Source organism: Staurois parvus, unplaced genomic scaffold (genome assembly GCF_062004578.1).
Source record: "Staurois parvus isolate SC_StPar_1 unplaced genomic scaffold, SC_StPar_1.0 ptg000272l, whole genome shotgun sequence".
In the NCBI taxonomy this organism is placed as follows: Eukaryota; Metazoa; Chordata; class Amphibia; order Anura; family Ranidae; genus Staurois; species Staurois parvus.
In genome coordinates, this window is record NW_028318068.1 from 2,943,914 (window position 1) to 2,968,219 (window position 24,306).

Sequence of the window (24,306 nt, forward strand, 5' to 3'; positions counted from 1 at the left end):
CAGGCACAGGGAGAACATAATAATAAAAATACGTTAACAATAAACATTGTTACATTATTATTACTACTACTAATAATAATCATCATCATCATATTTACAATTATTATTATTTGCTTGTTTATTTTTTATATATTATTAATATTATTGAGTTATTTTTTATGTTGATATTTTTATTTAATAATAATTATTATTATTTTCATGCTATTGAAAGAACAGAATGGTGACTGTTATGACTTCCAATTGTTGCGGTCTGATTGCTGCATCCGTATTTATTACATCAATTATATAGGAATAAAAGTTGATGAAGATGTTATTATGTTTTATTTTCTTTCCTTTGTATGAACACAGCGGTGATGAATAATTCCTGTGTGTATGCTGACACTGGATCCATCCTGGATCCATCACCCCCCATGTCATGGTAGGAGTGCCCGGCCAGGTGCTGTCTGGATGTGGCAGCTGTGCTCCAGCAGTGATTGACAGCTGGCTGTGATGTCATGCGGTGGGCGTGTCCTGAGAGGACTTCCCTGGGAAGGCTGAGGCAGGAAGGCTGAGTCCAGTGTGTGACCTGGGAGAGAATGGGCTGATCGCAGACACAGGAGGACTGCTGGGGAGGATGCAGTGTGCAGCACAGAGAGGCAGCCTGAAGAACAAAGCATGGATGAGGAGGAAGGGCTAGCTGTAGCCGGGAGCTGGGATTGCCACTGTCACCATCATGGTAAGTGCCTGTTCAGGATGCTCTCCATTCAGCCCTGCAGTACAATTAGCCGGCTGCTACACCTTCTTTATGTGCTGCACAATGGGATCAGCTGCAGCATCCGCTCTGGGCTCATCCTGCCTGTGTTCACAGCCAAGCTTCGTGTCACCCAGCCGGGGTCACCAATGTGCAGTAACCCATGGCAACCGGGGATGGCTTGCAGGGCACTCAGGGATCATTTCTCATTGGTTGGTACTTTGCCCCGGCTGTCACTCTTTGCACCCAGTTTGGAGATGAGGTGATCCCTCTATATTAGAGATTAGATGATCCCTCTATATTAGAGATGAGGTGATCCCCTATGTTGGAGATGAAGTGATCCCCTATATTAGAGATGAGGTGATCCCCTATATTAGAGATGAGGTGTTCCCCTATATTAGAGATGAGGTGATGCCCTATGTTGGAGATGAGGTGATCCCTATATTAGAGATGAGGTGATCCCTATATTAGAGATGAGGTGATCCCTATATTAGAGATGAGGTGATCCCTATATTAGAGATGAGGTGATGCCCTATGTTGGAGATGAGGTGATCCCTATATTAGAGATGAAGTGATCCCCTATGTTGGAGATGAGGTGGTCCCCCATGTTAGAGATGAGGTGATCTATGTTGGAGATGAGGTGATCCCCTATATTAGAGATGAGGCGATCCCTATATTAGAGATGAGGTGATCCCCCATATTAGAGATGAGGTGATCCCCCATATTAGAGATGAGGTGATGCCCTATATTAGAGATGAGGCGATCCCTATATTAGAGATGAGGTGATCCCTATATTAGAGATGAGGTGATCCCCTATGTTGGAGATGAGGTGATCCCTCATGTTAGAGATGAGGTGATCTATGTTGGAGATGAGGTGATCCCTTATATTAGAGATGAGGTGATCCCCCATATTAGAGATGAGGTGATCCCCTATATTAGAGATGAGGTGATCCCCCATATTAGAGATGAGGTGATCCCCCATATTAGAGATGAGGTGATCCCCCATATTAGGGATGAGATGATCCCCCATATTAGAGATGAGGTGATCCCCTATGTTGGAGATGAGGCGATCCCTATATTAGAGATGAGGTGATCCCCTATGTTGGAGATGAGGTGATCCCCTATGTTGAAGATGAGGCGATCCCTATATTAGAGATGAGGTGATCCCCTATGTTGGAGATGAGGTGATCCCCTATGTTGAAGATGAGGCGATCCCTATATTAGAGATGAGGTGATCCCCTATGTTGGAGATGAGGTGATCCCCCATATTAGAGATGAGGAGTTCCCCTATAATGGAGATGAGGTGATCCCCTATGTTGGAGATCAAGTGATCCCCTATATTAGAGATTCGGTGATTCCCTATATTAGAGTTGCGGTGGTCCCCTATATTAGAGATGAGGTAATCTATGTTGGAGATCAAGTGATCCTCTATATTAGAGATGAGGTGATCCCCTATATTAGAGATGATGTGATCCCCTATATTAGAGATGAGGTAATCTATGTTGGAGATCAAGTGATCCTCTATATTAGAGATGAGGTGATCCCGCATATTAGAAATAAGGTGATCTATGTTGGAGATCAAGTGATCCCCTATATTGGAGATGAGGTGATTCCTTATGTTGGAGATGAGGTGATCCCCCATATTAGAGAGGAGGTGATCCAACATATTAGAGATGAGGTGATCCCCCATATTAGAGATGAGTTGATCCCCCATATTAGAGATGAGGTGATCCCCCATATTAGAGATGAGGTGATCCCCTATAATGGAGATGATGTGATCCCCCATATTAGAGATGAGGTGATCCCCTATGTTGGAGATGAGGTGATCCCCTATGTTGGAGATCAAGTGATCCCCTATATTAGAGATGAGGTGATCCCCTATATTAGAGATGAGGGGATCCCCCATATTAGAGATGAGGGGATCCCCCATATTAGAGATGAGGTGATCCCCCATATTAGAGATGAGGTGTTCCCCTATATTAGAGATGAGGGGATCCCCCATATTAGAGATGAGGTGATCCCCCATATTAGAGATGAGGCGATCCCCCTTTATTAGAGATGAGGTGATCCCCTATATTAGAGATGAAGTGGTCCCCTATGTTGGAGATGAGGTGATCCCCTATATTAGAGATGAAGTGATCCCCTATATTAGAGATGATGTGATCCCCCATATTAGAGATGATGTGATCCCCTATATTAGAGATGAGGTGATCCCCCATATTAGAGATGAGTTGATCCCCCATATTAGAGATGATGTGATCCCCCATATTAGAGATGAGTTGATCCCCTATATTAGAGATCAGGTGATCCCCTATGTTAGAGATCAGGTGATCCCCCATATTAGAGATGAGGTGATCCCCTATATTAGAGATGAGGTGATCCCCTATATTAGAGATGAGGTGATCCCCTATATTAGAGATGAGATGATCCCCCATATTAGAGATGAGGTGATCCCCCATATTAGAGATGAGTTGATCCCCCATATTAGAGATGAGGTGATCCCCTATATTAGAGATGAGATGATCCCCCATATTAGAGATGAGGTGATCCCCCATATTAGAGATGAGTTGATCCCCCATATTGGAGATGAGGTGATCCCCCATATTAGAGATGATGTGATCCCCCATATTAGAGATGAGGTGATCCCTCTATATTAGAGATGATGTGATCCCCCATATTAGAGATGAATTGATCCCCCATATTAGAGATGATGTGATCCCCTATATTAGAGATGAGGTGATCCCCCATATTAGAGATGAGGTGATCCCCCATATTAGAGATGAGTTGATCCCCTATATTGGAGATGATGTGATCCCCCATATTAGAGATGAGGTGATCCCCCATATTAGAGATGATGTGATCCCCTATATTAGAGATGAGGTGATCCCCCATATTAGAGATGAGTTGATCCCCTATATTGGAGATGATGTGATCCCCCATATTAGAGATGAGGTGATCCCCCATATTAGAGATGAGGTGATCCCCTATATTAGAGATGAGGTGATCCCCTACATTGATTACTATAATGCCAGATTCCAGGATGCCTCCATCAGATCCCTTCCTCTGGTTGGTTACATCTCTGGGAATGTTTCTGGATCTCACATACTTCTATCCAGGGTTACAATGAAATAGACATGTTCGGTGCCCCTGGAAGTGTTTGTCTTTAGATAGATCCTGAATTCATTGTCAGCATTTGAGGATTCATTTCCAGGGACACTTTCACACTGATCTCCTTTTTGGAAGATCCATATATTACTCATCAGGATGTCATTCTGAATGATCTCTCAATAAATAAAAGGAAGAATACAATGTAATCTAATGAATATTCATTAGAAGGATGAGTGAAGAACGAGGACATTTCCAGGGACAGGTCATGAAAATGTAGACAGGTCCCTGGCAGAGCCGGCAGCCACATAGCAACATTGTCCATCCTGTAAAATTGAAGTATAATCTGTTTATATTTTTTCTTTCCTGGTTCCTCCTTCTACCCCCCATCAACATGCTAAGTACAATTTTTTTTTTAAGAAAGCCTTTCCATTTTCATTACTTACCTTATTTTAGACCCAGTGGCATCATCACTGGGTCTCTGTGCTTTTCTATGCAATACAGGCAGATCATGACTGGTGAGAAGGGTGGCAGGGTGCTGTGTATAGCCTCCTGAAAACATCACAGCCTTCCTTAGTGTCTCTTCCTATCACCCTCATCAACGTGCTAATGAGATTTTTACTTACTATTTTCATGACATTCTTTCCTGTAATCCCATTGATGTCATCTGCCTGCATTGACTAGAGAAATGCGAGGGACACCTTGTGCTTCTCTATGCATTGTAGGCAGATCATGGCTGGTGGGAGGGGCTGGCAGGGTGCTGTACATAGATTCCTGAAGTCACGGTTTTAGTACTCCTTTCATGAGAGCCCTCAGTCCTGATGGCAAGCAAGGAGTTGTGCAAATATAGATAATGCCTTGATTGGTAGATGTTAGTCCGGAGCAATGGGCGTTGCCTCGGCTTGCTGTATTTGCATGCAGACCACCCTAGGTAACGCCCACAGGTGATGCCGAGCCTCCATGAAGGGGCGGGGCCAGGGGCAGTCTGGCTGGGGAGGAAAGGGCTGGATTATGCTGGATGTTCTCCAGCCAGGAAATGAGGCGGGCTCTATCTGACTTGCTGCAGCTTCTAGTGCACACTGCGAGAAGCTGACAGTGTGCAGTGAAGAAATTTTAGTACAGCAGAGGAGCCTGCACAGCTGTGCAAGACTGAAGGGAAGGCTGGGATCACATTTAAAGCATATACCTGAAAACATTGCAACATGTTATATATATATATATATATTTTTTTTTAATTTGTTTTCTTAATTTAGGGAAAGGGGAGACATGATTGAAACCTTTAAATACATCAAGGGGGTGAATAAGGTTCAGGAGGGCTGTATTTTCAACACAAAACCAAAATCAAGAACACGAGGACATGACCTAAAACTAACTGGAGGAAAGTTCACAACTAATCTCAGAAAATACTATTTTACTGAAAGAGTAGTTGATGCTCGGAATAAACTTCCAGCAGAGGCAGTGAGCCGGCCAGCAGCAAATAGCTTCAAACATGCATAGATCTATACTCAGATGAAAAAACAAAACAAGAAACAAACACAAAAACCAAATGAACCCCCCCCAAAAATAACACCAACAACAAAAAAACACACATATACACAAAAAAAAAACAAAAAACAGGCAGACTTGATGGACCACTCAAGTTTTTTTCTGCCGTCACTTTTCTATGTTTCTTTACATACTTACATAATCAGGCTGAAAAAAGACAAAAGTCCATCCAGTTCAACCAAAAAGAAAGTTCTAATCCTACACCCACAGTTGATCCAGAGGAAGGCAAAAAAACCCAGCAAAGCATGATTCAATTTGCTCCTGCAGGGAAAAAATTCCTTCCTGATCCCCCGAGAGGCAATCAGATATTCCCTGGATCAACGTTACCTATAAATGTTATATCCAGTTATATTCTGTGTATCCAAGAAAGAATCCAGGACTTTTTTAAAGCAATCCACTGAGCTGGCCAGCACCAACTCTTGAGGGAGTCTATTCCACATTCTCACAGCTCTCACTGTGAAGAAACCTTTCCGTGTTTGGAGATTAAATTTCTTTTCCTCCAGACGTAAAGAGTGCCCCCTTGTCCTCTGTGATGACCTCAGAGTGAATAACTCTACACCGAGTTCACTATATGAACCACTGATGTATTATACATGGAGATCATATCCCCCCTTATGTATTATACATGGAGATCATATCCCCCTTATGTATTATACATGGAGATCATATCCCCCCTTATGTATTATACATGGTGATCATATCCCCCCTTATGTATTATACATGGAGATCATATCCCCCCTTATGTATTATACATGGTGATCATATCCCCCCTTATGTATTATACATGGAGATCATATCCCCCCTTATGTATTATACATGGAGATCATATCCCCCTTACGTATTATACATGGAGATCATATCCCCCCTTATGTATTATACATGGAGATCATATCCCCCCCTTATGTATTATACATGGAGATCATATCCCCCCTTATGTATTATACATGGAGATCATATCCCCCCCTTATGTATTATACATGGAGATCATATCCCCCCTTATGTATTATACATGGAGATCATATCCCCCTTACGTATTATACATGGAGATCATATCCCCCCCTTATGTATTATACATGGAGATCATATCCCCCCCTTATGTATTATACATGGTGATCATATCCCCCCTTATGTATTATACATGGAGATCATATCCCCCTTATGTATTTATAAATGGAGATCATATCCCCCCTTATGTATTATACATGGAGATCATATCCCCCTTATGTATTATACATGGAGATCATATCCCCCTTATGTATTATACATGGTGATCATATCCCCCTTATGTATTATACATGGTGATCATATCCCCCCTTATGTATTATACATGGAGCTCATATCCCCCCTTATGTATTATACATGGAGATCATATCCCCCCTTATGTATTATACATGGAGATCATATCCCCCCTTATGTATTATACATGGAGATCATATCCCCCCTTATGTATTATACATGGAGATCATATCCCTCCTTATGTATTATACATGGAGATCATATCCCCCTTATGTATTATACATGGTGATCATATCCCCCCTTATGTATTATACATGGTGATCATATCCCCCCTTATGTATTATACATGGTGATCATATCCCCCCCTTATGTATTATACATGGTGATCATATCCCCCCTTATGTATTATACATGGAGATCATATCCCCCCTTATGTATTATACATGGAGATCATATCCCCCCTTATGTATTATACATGGAGATCATATCCCCCTTACGTATTATACATGGAGATCATATCCCCCCTTATGTATTATACATGGAGATCATATCCCCCCTTATGTATTATACATGGAGATCATATCCCCCCTTATGTATTATACATGGTGATCATATCCCCCCTTATGTATTATACATGGAGATCATATCCCCCTTATGTATTTATAAATGGAGATCATATCCCCCCTTATGTATTATACATGGAGATCATATCCCCCTTATGTATTATACATGGAGATCATATCCCCCCTGATGTATTATACATGGAGATCATATCCCCCTTATGTATTATACATGGAGATCATATCCCCCTTATGTATTATACATGGAGATCATATCCCCCCTTATGTATTATACATGGAGATCATATCCCCCCTTATGTATTATACATGGAGATCATATCCCCCCTTATGTATTATACATGGAGATCATATCCCCCTTATGTATTATACATGGAGATCATATCCCCCTTATGTATTATACATGGAGATCATATCCCCCCTTATGTATTATACATGGAGATCATATCCCCCTTATGTATTATACATGGAGATCATATCCCCCTTATGTATTATACATGGAGATCATATCCCCCTTATGTATTATACATGGAGATCATATCCCCCCTTATGTATTATACATGGTGATCATATCCCCCCTTATGTATTATACATGGAGATCATATCCCCCCTTAATCTCCTTTTCTCAAGAGAGAATATATTCCGCTCCTCCAATCTTTCCTCATAGCTTCTATTATGTTTAGTTATGGAAGTTAGGAATGACATAAAATTGGTATAGTCTTCTTTCAGTCCCCAAACTGTTCCCATCTCTCCAGCTTGCAGGTGACACTTTTAGCTAGCCAGCTAGTAATGAGACACCTGTGCATGTGCGCTCGTGGCTGGGGCTGTGTGCGTCTATTTAAATACACAGCATCCGGCAAGCTGCACTCCTGTTCCCTCCACCCTGAAAGTTGCAGTCACCTGCTCACTACAACCTGGGAATGTGAGGGAACAGGGAGGTTCATGGAGGACCCGGCAGGGGTGACAGGGTCAGTAGGTAAGTGTTTGGGGAGAGGGGGTGGTATTGAATGTACTCGGGGGTTTTTACATTAATGATATAAATGCAGTAAAATTAAAAAAAAAGCCCCACAAAAAAACAGATTCTTTGGTACCATTTTAAATTAGTATTAAGCCCTCGGTGTTTTATCACATTATCTCTGCGGCCTCTTTATTAGATACACCTGTTCAATTGCTTGGTAACACAAGTTGCTAATCAACCAATCAAATTGCAGGCATCTAGACGTGGTGAAGACGACTGTCCCAATGCAATCAACATTCCCCTGTAAACTGTTAAAAATATTTTCTCAGCACATGCAGTTTATATCTTTTATTACTGCTAGCTCCTGCTGTTAGCACTGCTTCCCTGAACTTCCAGTCTTCACAAGAACGTTAGCAGCAGACAATGCAGTCTGGAATCTGTCTGTTAGCTTGGAGAAGGGAGGAGCAGGCGAGTGTCTTGCCATCCTAGTCTATGGGGCCATGTGTTTCTATTGATGCACACAGTGTAGAGAGACACGACTCTAGTCTCTGCATACAGGGGTGGTTCCATAGGATGGTGCAAGAGAAAGGAGCCACCCTGAAAAAGGAAACCTGGGGCAGTGATCATGGCATCAACCTAAACTGGAACCTAGACAAGGAATGAAAGATAAAGAAGCTCCATACTCGGTGTAAACCAGCTGCTGAAAGTGCCTAAAAACTGAGGGTGTAATATCACTTTAGGGCTATAGAACACTCTTCTCTCTGCATAGCGGGGAGGTGTTCTGTAGTTCTCAGAGACAGCTGGAAACAAGGCTACTGATAAGAGTACAGTACAGTCAGAAGGCACAGAAAATCATTAGCTCAGTTGAGTTTTGGCAGGATCAATAGGTGTATTTTTGCAGTTATCAGATTGATATAACAAGACCCTCACAACAGTGTTTTTAGCAGACCAAAAGGGTCCAAATAAAAGAAGTTCATAATATCTAATAATAATTCAAATATAATATGATATAATATATGTAATAATGAGGGTAGTATAGAATATAATAATAATAATAATAATAATAATAATAATATAATAATAAGAGTTATAATATAATATACTAATGAGGATAATATATAATATAATAAAAATATTAATAATATATAATAAAAAATATTATTAATAATAATATTAATATGTAATGTAATAAAAATATTAATGGTAATATATAATAATAATAATAATATAATAATAAGAGTTATAATATAATAATGAGGATAATATATAATATAATAAAAATATTAATAATATGTAATAAAAATATTATTATTAATAATAATAATAATAATAATAATAATAATAATAATAATATGTAATAAAAAATATTAATGGTAATATATAATAATAATAATAAGGGTTATTAATAATATCATAAATAATAATAATTAGGGTTTACATAAACTTATGTGTATGTACGTATGTCATTTGTATGTACTAAACTTACATCACTGCAGAGCCTTGAGTGGTGGGACACACCCCAGAGGAACTACAAACACCAGCATGGCATTGGTGTCGCACTTGGTCTTTAGCTGCGAGTCTGTAGATCTCTCCGTGACCTGTCACCAGATCATTTACTGCATTTCAACAACAATCTTCCCATAAAATTGTATGTGCATTATATGTATATTATACATTGTATGCACATGTAAAAGCCTGCCTTGCTTAGACATTCAAAACCCTGAGAAGTGACACTCTATAGCACGGGTGTCAAGCCGGCGGCCCTCCAGCTGTTGCCATCTACAAGTCCCATGAGGCATTGAAAGATTGACAGTTACAAACATAACTCCAAAAGGCAGAGGCATGCTGGGACTTGTAGTTTCGCAACAATTGGAGGACCGCCAGTTTGACACCCCTGCTCTAGTATTCCCATTCCCTTCTTCCACGGCAACTGCATGAGGTGGGGGAGCTGGGCCAGCACACACAGTAATTAAACACTCTCAGAAGTGGAGAAGGCTGTGATGTACAACGAGGGAGGAAATTGACTCTTCCTGGAGAGGTCACATTTTCTAGCAAGTTAATGGACAATAGAAATTCGATAAAAAAAATAATTCATGTAAACGAAAAACACTGCATGTAGGTTTTTTAAATAATTGTTTTTTATTGCTTTTACCTGCAATTTTCTAAAGTTGGTTACAGGGTCTCTTTAAATGCCCATTGTCATGAATATTATTTACAGCATTGATTATTTTATTGACTTACCTTAAAGGATAAGTTCTTTTGAACAAAAATAATAAATGCACATTTTTTTGCAGGTAAGAAAATGTGCATTTATTATTTTTGTCCAAAGGAGCCTGGGGAGCATTGCATCAGTGATCATTACATCGCTGATACCATGCAGGTCTCCTGCAAACCTGTAAGAATATCTGCTTGCCGTACTGGATGTATGGGGTGTACGGGATGTATGGGGTGTATGGGATGTATGGGGTGTATGGGGTGTATGGGATGTATGGGATGTACAGAATGTATGGGGTGTATGGGATGTACAGGATGTACGGGATGTATGGGGTGTATGGGATGTACGGGATGTAAGGGATATATGGGGTGTACGGGATGTATGGGATATATGGGGTGTATGAGATGTATGGGGTGTACGGGATGTATGGGATGTACGGGATGTATGGGATGTACGGGATGTATGGGGTGTACGGGATGTACGGGGTGTACGGGATGTATGGGGTGTACGGGATGTATGGGGTGTACGGCATGTACGGGGTGTACGGCATGTACGGGGTGTATGGGATGTACGGGGTGTACGGAGTGTACGGGGTGTACGGGATATATGGGATGTACGAGATGTATAGGATGTACGGGATGTACGGGGTGTACGGGGTGTACGGGATGTACGGGATGTACGGAATGTACGGGATGTATGGGATGTATGAGATGTATAGGATGTATGGGGTGTATGGGATGTACGGGGTGTACGGGGTGTACGGGGTGTACTGTGAATGAGTGACTCGGCCATGTCGGCGGAGCCCTGCATGGCAGCGCTGTTTTCAAATCTGACAGATAGTACGGGAAAACTTGTCCCTGTACTATCTGTCAGAGGGACGGGGGGTGGCAGGCGTGGTTGCAGCTAGGGTTGCCACCTTAAGACCTCCCACAAGACTTTGGGATGTGTCTGTAGATATTAGTACCAAAAGAGCGTCAATGAGACCAGGTACTGATGTTGGATGAGAAGACCTGGCTCACCGTCAGCGTTTCAGTTCATCCTAAAGGTGCCACGGGGTCTTAGGGTGGCCCTACACACTACAATCTGTTAGTAAATCCCTGTACAGGTTCAATTAAATTGACCTAAACTTTGTAATATGAGGACTAACCTATACAATCCAATCAAGTACTATAAAGACCTTTATGTAGTTGATTTAGATCTAAAGGAACAAGGTACAAGTAGATTATATAATGCAGTGGTCTCCAAACTGCAGCCCTTTCTTGCCTTTCTATGGCCCTCAGGGCACTATTCTACCCACTGACACCAATGATGGGGCATAATCCCTGACACCGACATCAACAACGGGGCACTATTCCTCCTATGGACACCAACAACACGGCGCTATTTCTCCCCCTTATATAAAAAATGGGACACTGTTTACTCCCACTGATGCCAGGAAAATGTATGTTTCTGCCGGCCAGAGTCCGGCCCCGCTAAAGTCTGAAGGACAGTAGATCGGCCTTTTATTTAGAGAGTTTGGAGACCCCTGATATAGTGTAGAAATGGAGGAAGCTTGCTGGAGAGAGGAATAAGGTGAGTTTTCCCACCTATTGCTATATCCGTTAAAAATGAGCATTTAACCCTTGCAGTGTGTGTGTGTGGGGGGGGGGTGTCCACTCAGTACCAAGAAAGGTTCCTCCACCACCCAAGGCTAGGATGCAGAACTGTGCCCCCATCCCTTGCAGCTAACACCAGAAGTAGATTGGGCTTACTGCCCTGCACCCGTTCCCTGCCCCCTTGTTCCAGATGTCCATGTTTGGTGCAAAGTGTGCCCTGTGCATTTATGGCCAATTGCTTGCTTTCTAGTAGCTGGGAGGTGGTTGTGAATGTATAGTTTTTCGTGTCGGTTGTGGCCAGCCATGGTGGAACGTGGAACACACCATGGAAGCTGTAGCAGTCAGAGCAGACATAAAAGGGGTTATTTACTAAAACTGGAGAGTGCAAACTTTGGTGCAGCTCTGCATAGAAACCAATCAGCTTCCAGGTTTTATTGCCAAAGCTTAACTGAACAAGCTGAAGTTAGAAGCTAACTGGCTCCCATACACAGCTGCACCAGATTCTGAGTGCTCCAGTTTTAGTAAAGCTCCCCAAAAGATTTTGAGCATGTGTGCCGTGAGGGGTGTAAGGCTTGCCATGTGCCCCCCACGAGAGTGCTGCACCCATGGTGGCTGCCCCTCCTGTCCCCCCTCCCCTTTCTTCTCACCCTGCCCCCTAGTCCCAGTTCTGGCCCCATTTGTTTCTTTGAGTTGGGCTTTAAATTACTTGCTCCACATTTTATATTTCTTGAGAAAAAAGTGATGGACATCATTGAAAAAGCAGTCTTTATAATATTTTTCCTTCCCTGGCTTGGGCAACAAAACAAGGGCCCTGAGGGTCAAACAATTAGAGGCAAAGGACTGTAGGCCTCCCATTGGGCACCAGGGATCTACCATGTCTTTGTATCCAGTAGCATTATGATTACCCTTAACTGGAAACCTCTGAACTCATTTGGAGTGGTGTCCATGTACACCCAAGTAGTGGAGGTGATGGTCAGATGTCCACAACACTTGGCCATATAGTGGCTGACCACTAGAACCCAGTCTTCATAATATTTTACCTCCACTGGTTTGAACAACAAAACATGGACCACTGTCTTCAGGGGCCCTGAGAGGGCCAAATAATTAGAACCAAAGGCTTCTTTTGGCCTCACATTGAGCACCAGGAGTTTACAATGTCTTTGTATGCTGTAGCATTAAGAGTATCCATGACTGGAAAACTCTGAACTCATTTGGAGGGGTGTCCATGTACAGCCATGTAGTGGAGGTGATGGTCAGATGTCCACAACACTTGGCCATATAGTGGCTGACCACTAGAACCCAGTCTTCATAATATTTTTCCTCCACTGGTTTGAACAACAAAACATGGACCACTGTCTTCAGGGGCCCTGAGAGGGCCAAATAATTAGAACCAAAGGCTTCTTTTGGCCTCACATTGAGCACCAGGAGTCTACAATGTCTTTGTGTGCTGTAGCATTAAGAGTAGTTGGTATCCCCTCTGATGATGTGCTTGGGCACGAAAGGCCTTAGGAGGAACCGACAGAGCATGACGTCATCTTTTGCCCGGAGCCACGAGACAGCCCCGCGGCCATTTTAACTCAGGGTCAGTATCATTGCTGCGTACTCTGCTTTCATATATGTACTGTACACAGCCTTACTACCCTGCTTGTCATTTTATTCAATAAATCTCTTTTTTAAAATACTACACTATGGGCACTTGTTTTTTGGTTCCCATTGGGAGCTAAATCCATTTGCAGGATTCCTGTAGTGCTCATCTATTACCACTAGAGGGACGGAGCTCTTGGAATCTGGCTGATAATTATACCAACCTTAAGGGGACCTCCGGATCTCTGATACATCTTGCCAGGCTGATTGATCCAAAGATTGGAATTCACCCTCTCCATCTACTTTAGGATTCCTGGAGACATTTATTTACGCGCATTTTCCGTGCGCGTCCGGTGAGTGCGCACTTTTTCCATTGCTTCCTGGTCTTCATCAGTTATTTCTTGGGACTATATATATTTATATCCAGTTAACAACTACGGACTATTTGCCTTTTGCACTTATCTTTTAGCGCTGCACTCTGTTATTACTATTCAGCATTAAGAGTACCCATCACTGGAAACTGCTGAACTCAATCATTTGGAGGGGGGTCCACATACTTTTGGCCATGTAGAGGAGATGATGGTTAGATGTTGACAACACGTTGGCGTTATATTGTATTTTTATTGGCAATTCCGATAGTTTCGCTGCAGCCATTGAGTTTTCGCTTCCTCACTGTTACAACATAATTACCTGACTGACGCGTTATCTGGAGCTCGTATCTCGCTGTGTAGGATGTCAGTCTGCCAAGGAGTTTTTCATTCAGAGATCCTCGCCAGTGATGACTCTATTTCTAGACTCTGAGTTATCTGTTTGTTAATCACACTTCTAATTAGATCTGTCGTCAGGTTGATTCACAATTTTAGCCCACGGAATTGCGTGTTTTTTTTTTTTTTTTATTATTATACGAGGACTAGAAATTTCTAAAGAGAGAATGAGATGCTGAACTTCATTCATAAATGCTGTGATAAGAATGGGCTCCTCCCGAACAGCCGCACAAACCTGCGCAGCTACAGGAGCGTGTAGTATGTACATGGATGCGCACAGCAGTCGTACGTGGTGACGTGTTCTGTACACCCGCTGTGTCACCTTATAGTCAAGCAGCGGAGGAGACTGGTGGCTGCACTGTGCAATGTACAGTGGCTATTTGCTTTTAGATTGGACCCGAGATTACTGGTGCTTAACCTCCCTGATGGTATTCCCGAGTGTAGCTCGGGGTAAAGTTCCAGTACCAAAAGCGGTAACTCCGAGCTACACTCGGGCTTACCATGCGGCTCCGGGATCTGTTCTTCTCTTACCTTGTCCTGCGCTCCCGCAATCTCCCTCCTGCAGTGTCCCCTGTAATGTCCTGTGGCGGATGCCGGCATCTGTCATCTGGGTTCCGTTCCCTGCGAGCGTCGGGACGTACGGGGGATGGAACGGCGGGAAATTTGAAAATGACAAAAAGTGACATTCACTAAATACACTAAAATCACATAGTATAACATTACTGTATCAAACCATTTCACATACATTTTGTCCCGAGTGCTTTGTCCGGCGCCCTGCCTGCATTTTTACTGTTCTTTCTGCCTGGAAACTGAGAAATGTCCATGGCGTCCAAAAAGTGTCCCTTTAGGTCAAAATCGGTTTTAGACCGGCTAGAGAACAGCGATAGTAAATCAGAACCACTTGCAGAATTGAATGATAATGATTTGTGGGGGAAATTTGTCATCAGACACTGAAAACGATTCTGCGACTTTGCTCAGTGATGTGCGAATTTGGCGCTATATTTCAAATTTCAGTGTTTTTGGTTTGATTATATTATTGAATTAAATGTATTATTATTTTTATGATTATTTATTAAATTATAATTTATGATTTCGTGTTTCAAATTTTATCCTACCCAGGATGTTTACTAGACTCTTGTTCGGACAGATTTCGGTGAGTTATTCCTAAAAATTACAGGTCTACAATTAAAAAAAATACATATTTCCATGCAAAAAAATGTACCGCTTTGAGCACAGAAATATGGACATAATCAGACCGCTAGGGAGGTTAAAGCATATGTCAAAGCAAAATTTAAAAAAAAAGCATATTTAGTACATCTCCATAATCCATGCACATTTCCCCATGTTTTATCCCTTTAAAGCTGCTTGAAGAGCAAAAAATTACCGGCTGATGTGCCAGAATTATAGTGTGCGCCTAACTTCCTTTTGAACAGGACAACTCAGCTCTGAATTCCTAAGCATGTGGTGTCAGCCATGTGGTGTCAGCCCTGCCTACATCACTTCTGACAAATTACAAAGAACACAGACCTCTTCATCACTATAACCCTTCCTTATTTCCTCCTCATCTGCATAACCCCTTCTATCTCCTCCACCATTCTCATCTCCATAAGCCCTCCTCTCCTCACTCTACAACCCCTCCTTATCTCCATCTCTCTCCTCCTCTCCATAACCTCTTCTCGTTAAATCCTGCCACTGTCACTGACAATGGGGCACTCTTCCTCCCACTGATATCAACAATGGGGCATTTTTCCTCCCATTCCCATGATTTCTTCCACTGACACCAATAATTCCTGCCACTGACACTAACAATGGGGCACTGTTCCTTCCACTGATATCAACAATGGGGCATTATTCCTCCCATTCCCACGATATCTTCCACTGATACCAATCATTCCTGCCACTGTCACTAACTATGAGGCACTCTTCCTCCCACTGATATCAACAATGGGGCATTATTCCTCCCATTCCCACTATTTCTTCCACTGACACCAATAATTCCTGCCACTGACAGCAATGATGGGACACTATTCATCCCACTGATACCAGCAATGAGGCATTATTCCTTTTACTGACACCAACAATGGGATACTATTGCTACTGATGACACCAATCATGGGTCACTAATTCCTTTTAAACTGGAACCAACATAGGGGCCCTATTCCTTCCCCTAATACCAAAGATGGGGCAGTATTCCTCCCACTGATGCCAGGACATTTTCTACTCCTACTGGGCACAGTCTGGCCCCCCAAAAGTCTGGAGGACAGTCAGCTGGCCCTTTGTTTAGAAAGTTTGAAGACCCCTGGTCTAGGAGATACAGAAGGAATTGTAAGTTAACACCATTAAAGTAAAGGAACTCTTCTCTTAGATTCGTGTCTGCATTGGAAGATTTCCTCTGCAAGGATCCAGAAAACAATAAGGACACAATGGGGATTCTAACCTTCCCTACTCTATACATAACAATAAAAAATTAAAATTGGCTTTAGATACACTTTAAAGCTAAATTCCAGGCATAGATTATTTTGAATAGTTACAATAGTCCAGTTTGGACCAATGTAGGTATGTATGTGCCATAAAGGTGGGATACCTGTTGACGGTGGAAATCACCAATACTACAGGGTTTGCCTCTAGCTTCTGCGTCCTGTGCTGAACAGCACCCATGCTGCATTGTTGTGAACACAGGAGGTCGCTTGCTCAGCTCAGGCGCCATTCAGACAACACTTTGCATTTGCTCAACGAATGCAAAGCGTTCTCTGATTGGATGAGGTGGAGAGGCGGGGTGGTGGTGCCACTTTGTATCGTCCTTGACACCCTATAGATATTACGGCCTGGTGTGTGAGCAAAGCTGACCATAGCTAAGTATTCTGTGTGTGTGTGATGGCGCTGAGTGCTGTCCATTGAGGAGGTACCCTGGTTTTCACCTCTCTGGTAATTCATTATTTATTACTGCTACAGAGTGTATTGTAATGGACAAACAATTGCAGGTCCGTGCTGAACCACAGACCTGCACTGACGTAAGAGATGCAGGAAAAGCATTCATTATGTTGTTCTACTAAGCTACAAGCAGAGCAGTTATATAATTGCTATACAGATGGCTGCATGCATTTACCAACGTCAACATGCAACGTGGGTCATGCTGAATTGCAGCTGGCAGAGATTTTAAAAGATAATATATTTATCAGAATATATATACAATATATATATATATATATATATATATATATATATATATGTGTGTACTCAAGATGTTATATTTTCCGTATGACCTGGATATATCATCACACATAAAACATGCTACCTCTTCTATACGCCACAACTTTTATATTATATTTAGTTTACTTTTTACATTTAGTGGTGATTTGGGATAAAATGTATGTTGTTTACATAACACATCATTATATTTTTAACCTCGCTAGTGGTCTGATTATGTCCATATTTCTGTGCTCAATGCGGTACATTGTTTTCAATGGAAATATGTTGTTTTTTTATTGTAGGCCTGTAATTTTTAGGAATAGCTCACTGAAATCTGTCCGAACAAGAGTCTAGTAAACATCCCGGGTATGATAAAATTTGAAACACAAAATCATAAATTATAATTTAATAAATAATCATAAAAAAATATATAATAATAATAAACTGAATTCAATAATATAATCAAACCAAAAACAGTGAAATTTGAAATATAGCGCCAAGTTCGCACATCACTGAGCAAAGTCGCAGAATCGTTTTCAGTGTCTGATGAGGAATTTCCCCCACAAATCATTATCACTCAGTTCTGCAAGTGGTTCTGATTTACTATCGCTGTTCTCTAGCCGGTCTAAAACCGATTTTGACCTAAAGGGACGCTTTTTGGACGCCATGGACATTTCTCAGTTTCCAGGCTGAAAGAACAGACAAAATGCAGGCAGGGCGCCGGACAAAGCGCTCGGGACAAAATGTATGTGAAATGGTTTGATACAGGAATGTTATACTATGTGATTTTAGTGTATTTAGTGAATGTCACTTTTAGTCATTTTCAAATTTCCCACCGGTTCTGTCCCCCGTACGTCCTGACGCTTGCAGGGAACGGAACCCGGAAGACGGATGATCGGCATCGGCCAGAGGAGATGGCCGGGGACACTACAAGGGGAACATCGCGGGAGCGAAGGACAAGGTAAGTGCAGAGGGAATCCCAGAGCAACGCTGCAGTGTATTCCCGAGTGTAGCTCGGGGTTACAGCTTCTGGTACTGAAACTTAACCCCGAGCTACTCTCGGGAATACCGCCAGGGGGGTTAAAGCCCCTTGCACATGGGCCGTCTGACTGCAGTGCATCTCTCCTGGCATTTTAGGATATTTAAGTGTAGTGTCCAGCCCCACTGCTGCGGCTGGATGGGGGCTGAATGCTGTACTGAGTAGTACTGGTGTTTAGGGATGAAGGTCCAGAATGAAGAAGACCATAGGAGATTTCCTTAGTTCAGTTCCCATGCTTACAATGCTAAATTGTATCTAGGTGCTTTTTTTTTTTTTTGGATAGAGTAGAAAAAGGGGAAATCATGGTCAGTTCTTTATCTTGCCATCTCTGTCCCATTGGGAGAAGTACCTTTACTTCCTCTCCCATAGACACAACAGGACATAAGAGGAAATCTCTCCCAAAGTAAGAGAAATTTAGACATTTGTCACTAGAGTGTCTGCTTTGGAAGATTTCCCCTCTATTCCTGTTCCGGGGACAACTCAGAATTGTGTGTTTTCACTCACTTTTAGTTCCAGTGACGGTGGTCACTGGAAGATATTAAGGATGAATCTTCCTAACTGAGACACAGACAACAATAACCAACCTGACAGGGGTTCTGACCCTTCCCTTCTCTCTCCATACCTAGAAAAAAAAAGTTATATTGTGATATCCCTATCTCCTATTGAGGTAATTACCCAATCAGAGCGTGGGAACTAAACTGTGGGAATCTTCCATGATCGTCTAGTCTACTGCTACTGTGGTGGTAATATCCTTGGATTACATTCATGTGAAGGTGGAAAATGCCAATTCTTTGGGTCTGAAGATTTGATTTTAATGTACATAAATAGCATGAGAGTAGCTAAAAATAGGCACATGAATATTTTCATGGCGTGACCTACACTCAGATAAATTACTGATAAATATAGCTTGCTGTGCTGGAACAAGGCCAGGATCACTCACTCTACAGTCAATGCACAGATGCTTTCATACCAGTGGATCAGCTGGGCTTATGCGTTCTGTTCATGAGATCAAGGGCACAATAATAATTGTTGCAGTCCAATACCTGATACCTGATAAAGCTTCTTTTTTTTTTCCCAAGGTCCCAAAGTGCAATGTGGGCACTCTTTATTGGCAGCGAAGGCATCCCTTTGCATTGTGAGGTGCTGTTTGGGGCAGAGCAAAGTTAAAAATGTTCCAAAATGTCTAAGAGGTTTGTGTCCTGGAACTATGAACACATTATTAGTATATTTGTAGGTAAGATTCTTTATACAAGGTAGTTGTTAGTCACATTCAACTGGACTTTCGTAGCTTCTCCAAGCCACTCTTTTTTTCAGAACCAAAGAAGCTTCTTGGAGATGCTACAAAACATCTTCAACATTGCAGAACAAATAAAGTTGAGTAGTAGTTGGTCACTGGACTGGAAATGTTCTGTAATGTTGATGATGTTTCTTGGCTTCTCTAAGCCAATGTGCTTTGGGGGCCTCTTCCTATTGACAACTGAGGCATCCCATTGTATTGTGAGGTGATGTTTGCGGTGGAGCACTGAATTAGAGCTTTTATAAGCCATTCCTTCTTCAGAACCAAAGAAGGAGATCGAAGAACCTACAAAACGTCTTCAATATTACAGAACAAGTAATGTTGAGTGGTAGTTAGTCGCTGTACTCGACTTATTCTGTAAGGTTGAAGATGTTTCATAGCTTCTCCAAGCCAAAGTGCATTTGGGGGCCTCTCCCTATTGGCAATTGAGGCATCCCATTGTATTGTGGGGTGATGTTTGAGGCAGAGCACAGAGTTAGAGCTTTTATAAGCCATTCCTTCTTCAGAACCAAAGAAGGAGATCGAAGAACCTACAAAACGTCTTCAATATTACAGAACAAGTAATGTTGAGTGGTAGTTAGTCGCTGTACTCGACTTATTCTGTAAGGTTGAAGATGTTTCATAGCTTCTCCAAGCCAAAGTGCATTTGGGGGCCTCTCCCTATTGGTAATTGAGGCATCCCATTGTATTGTGGGGTGATGTTTGTGGCGGAGCACTGAGTTAGAGATTCTACAAGCCACTCCTTCGTCATACCTAAAGAAGTAGCTTGGAGAAACTAAGAAATATCTTCAACATTACACAACAAGTTATGTTGAGTAGTAGTTGATCACCATACTGGACTTGTTCTGTAACATTGAAGTTGTTTCATAGCTTCTCCAAGCCAAAGTACATTGGGGTCCCCTCCCTTTTGGCATCCCATTGTATTGTGGGGTATTGTTTGGGGCAGAGTACTAAGTCAGAGCAAAGGTAAAATTTTACAAAGTGTCCAAGAGTTTTAAGACTTGAAACAATCAATTAATTAATATTACATAGCTAACATTCTTTACATCAAGTAGGAGTTAGTCACATTCAGCTGGACTTTCATAGCTTCTCCAAGCCACTTCATCTTTAGAACCAAAGAAGTGGATTGGACAAGTTATGAAACGTCTTCAATATTACAGAACAAGTCCACGTGAATATGAATAAATACTGCTTGATATAAACAATCTTAACTATATGGTATTTGTTATTCATAGCTTCAGGAACCAAACCTCTTGGACACTTTGTAAAATGTTTAACGTTGTTCTGACCCAGAGCTTTGCCCATAGCATCACCCCATAATACAATGTGATACCTGAGTTACACCAACCATAGATGGTTCTAATCTCGTCTGGTCCTTGCTGAACCGACCCAGGTTCAACACATCTATAGGCAGGCTGATTGGATTAAAAATCAGCCTGCTGGGGGAACACAGTGGTTTTTGCTAACGGCTATAGCCACTGGCAATAATGGCATGTAAAAATCCAACATTCTGGTTGTACCGGATCGACTTGGGTATAACCAGCATGTTGGATTGTTACATGGGATTATTTCCAGCAGCTATAGCCACTAAAAATAACCACTGTGTTCCCCCAGCAGGGAAGATTCCCCCCCTCCTCCCCGCCGGGAGAACACAATAGCTCCGTGGGAGGGAATAGAGCGATTTTGTTTCCTTCGCACCTCCGTGTGCCCCTATCTTCTATGGCTTGCCTTAGAGAGGGGCCCTAATGCACTTTGGCTTGCACAAGCTATGAAACTTTTGAAACAATGTTACAGAAAAGGTCCAGTTGAATGTGACTAACTACATCTAGCTATACCATGACCTGGATAACCTTCAAAGACATTCATTATATAAAACAGTTAGGTCTGAGGTGAGCCTAGCTAAGGTGGCTTACATACAGTTTTGGGGGGGATGAGGATGGTTAATCTATAACCAGTGATGTGGGGAAGGTTCAATTTACCTGGTTGGAAGAGAGGGTCATTGAGTCTACTGTAGCTGGACCTCTGGTTTTGGGGCATTTTTTTAAACAGAGACTGAATCTTCTTCTGGTGGTTTTATCAATTATATACTGTATGAAATTTTTCATTCTTACAGGACTAGAAAAAAAGGAACATATATTTTTAAATCTTGTATTTTTTCAAAACTATCTTGGCCATAATAAACACAAAAATGGGCACATTATACCTTTACCTTCTGTTTTAGGCCCCATGTACACTTCTGAACGATGGAAACTGACTGCTATAAAACATAGGTTAAAAAACATCTGTTTAGCTGCATTTACATAATGCGTTTATGCACGTTTATGTGCGTTTGCGTTTAGAAGCGTTTTTTTAATGATAAGCACAGGAGAACCTCCCAAATGCCCAGAATTCACTGAAAAGTGGTAAATTATTAACTATTTCAGACTGTTTCAGAGAAATACAGAGAGTAGAAGCAGAGACAGCAGTATGTGTTGAGATTAGCTTAGGTGGGAGTTGCTCATTAACATTTCCTTTGTTTCCAAGGGTGGGAAAGGTGTCTGGTGGAGTCATTAAGGCCTCCTGGCAGGGGGTCTTCATGAGGAATTTGAGGTGTGAATGGTCATTAACAAATCTTTTGTTTCCAAGGGTGGGAGAGGTCTGAGGTGTGAATTGGTCATTACAATGTGTGACAAGCTTGGTAGGAACATCCTGTGTTCAGTGTTTTGCCCATCTGAGTACCTTGAAAACGCTTTGCATGCATTTTTCATGATGAAAAAAGGCTCTGGACAGCATCGGGAACTGGAAGAGTTAAAAAACATTTTCAAACGCAAAACGCTTTTAAATGCGATTTACCGCATTTACAAGCGTTTTGAGTTTGAAACGCTGATAAAGTCGACTGCTGAAATGCGTTAAAAAAAACAACTGTAAACTCAAATGCCTGTAAACAACTATAAATGAAGATGTGTACATGGACAGATAGGAAAACATTAGGTGAGTTCAGGGGCTGCTGAAAAAAACGCTGAACAGCTCCTAAACGTGAGTTTATCAGCTGCAGTGTACATGGAGCCCTTAGAGTTCATTCACAGAACTGATAAAAATTCATCAAAATGCACCAAGAAAGGGACATGTGATATTTCTGGCAAGCCAAGTTCCATGCCAACAAACGTTACGTGCCTTGGTGCGATGTGGTGGCGTTGAGAATGAATGACACCGCACTGCCGTTGCACTTTGTGGTGACGCATGATACTGCGACACACTAGTGAGTTTGGGCCCTAATGTCCCAATGCTGGGTTTGTTTCTACATAGACAACCAACGTAGCTCTTAGTATTCCTGAATTGTTACTGTCGGCAGACTAAGATGGGTCACATAACGGCTGTATAAACATCCAGGCTGGGTCCGCTGCCTTTTTCTTTGGTCTCTGCTTATAAAATAACATTCCCAACGCTGGTAATTGACATGGGAGTCAGTCTGTGTACATTTCCCTGGTATAGCCAAGCGGGAGATTCTTCAGATGGAGTATAATGGGAGAATCAGATACATTATTCAGATCAGCAATATGGTATAGAGCATATGATGTGAAAACCGCAGGCAGGAAACTAAATTCAGCAAGTAATATATAAAGTGAAAAGTAACATGCCTTGCGTCTGGTTTTCGCTGTCGCAAAACTCTGCTCAGCATAAAAGTCTTCACTTAACGCATCTACTAAAAGGCCGTGCCTGCATGATTTTTTAACCACTTCAACTCTCATACCTGTTCACCCCTTATAGGCCAGAACAAATTTTGACATTTCCATTATGAGCCTCTTTATTGAGCAGTAACTTTTACTTAAAAATATAAAGTAATACATAAAATATTGTGTTTTTCCAGGGAAAACTGGCCTTTCCTTTAGCAATATTATTATTATTATTATACAGGATTTATATAGGGCCAACAGTTTGCGCAGCGCTTTACAATATAAAGGGAGACAGTATAGTTACAATACAAAAAAAAATACAAGAGGGTTAAGAGGGCCTTGTGCATAAGAGCTTACAATCTAATAGGGTGGGGCAAGTGGTACAAAAGGTTATAACTGTGGGGAATGAGCTGATGGAAGTAATAAAAGTTCAGCTCATAATAAAAATGTATAAAAGTTCAGTTAGTTGGAGGTGTGATAGGCTTCCCTGAAGAGATGAGTTTTCAGGGATCGCCTAAAGGCAGCCAGAGTAGGAGATAGCTCTGAGCTAGAGAGTTCCAGAGGACAGGGGAGGCTCTGGAGAAGTCATGGGGATGAGCATGGAAGGAGAAGACAAGGGAGCTTTAGAGCAGGAGGTCTTGAGAGGACTATATGCAAAATGAATTAATCTTCCATGGAATCTATAGACCAACAGATGTAAGAAAATGAAAAAAAAATGTTTTGGGCATTATTCATTTTTTTAAAAAAAATAGTTTTGATATAAAACAAACTATATTTATTTATTTCAGGTACTTATATAGCGCTGTCAATTTACGCAG

General features: G+C 41.7%; 1 protein-coding gene across 2 annotated transcripts in view; it reads left to right on the forward strand.

Annotated features, from left to right (window-relative positions):
* The first annotated feature begins 509 nt into the window (after positions 1-509).
* The window catches only part of MAPK4 (mitogen-activated protein kinase 4), a 207,359-nt gene continuing 183,562 nt past the window's right edge, over positions 510-24,306 (forward strand). For both annotated transcript variants that reach the window (XM_089681609.1, XM_089681610.1), the window contains exon 1: positions 510-715. The gene's annotated coding sequence lies outside the window, so the exon portion shown is untranslated. The remainder of the gene's footprint in view (positions 716-24,306) is intronic.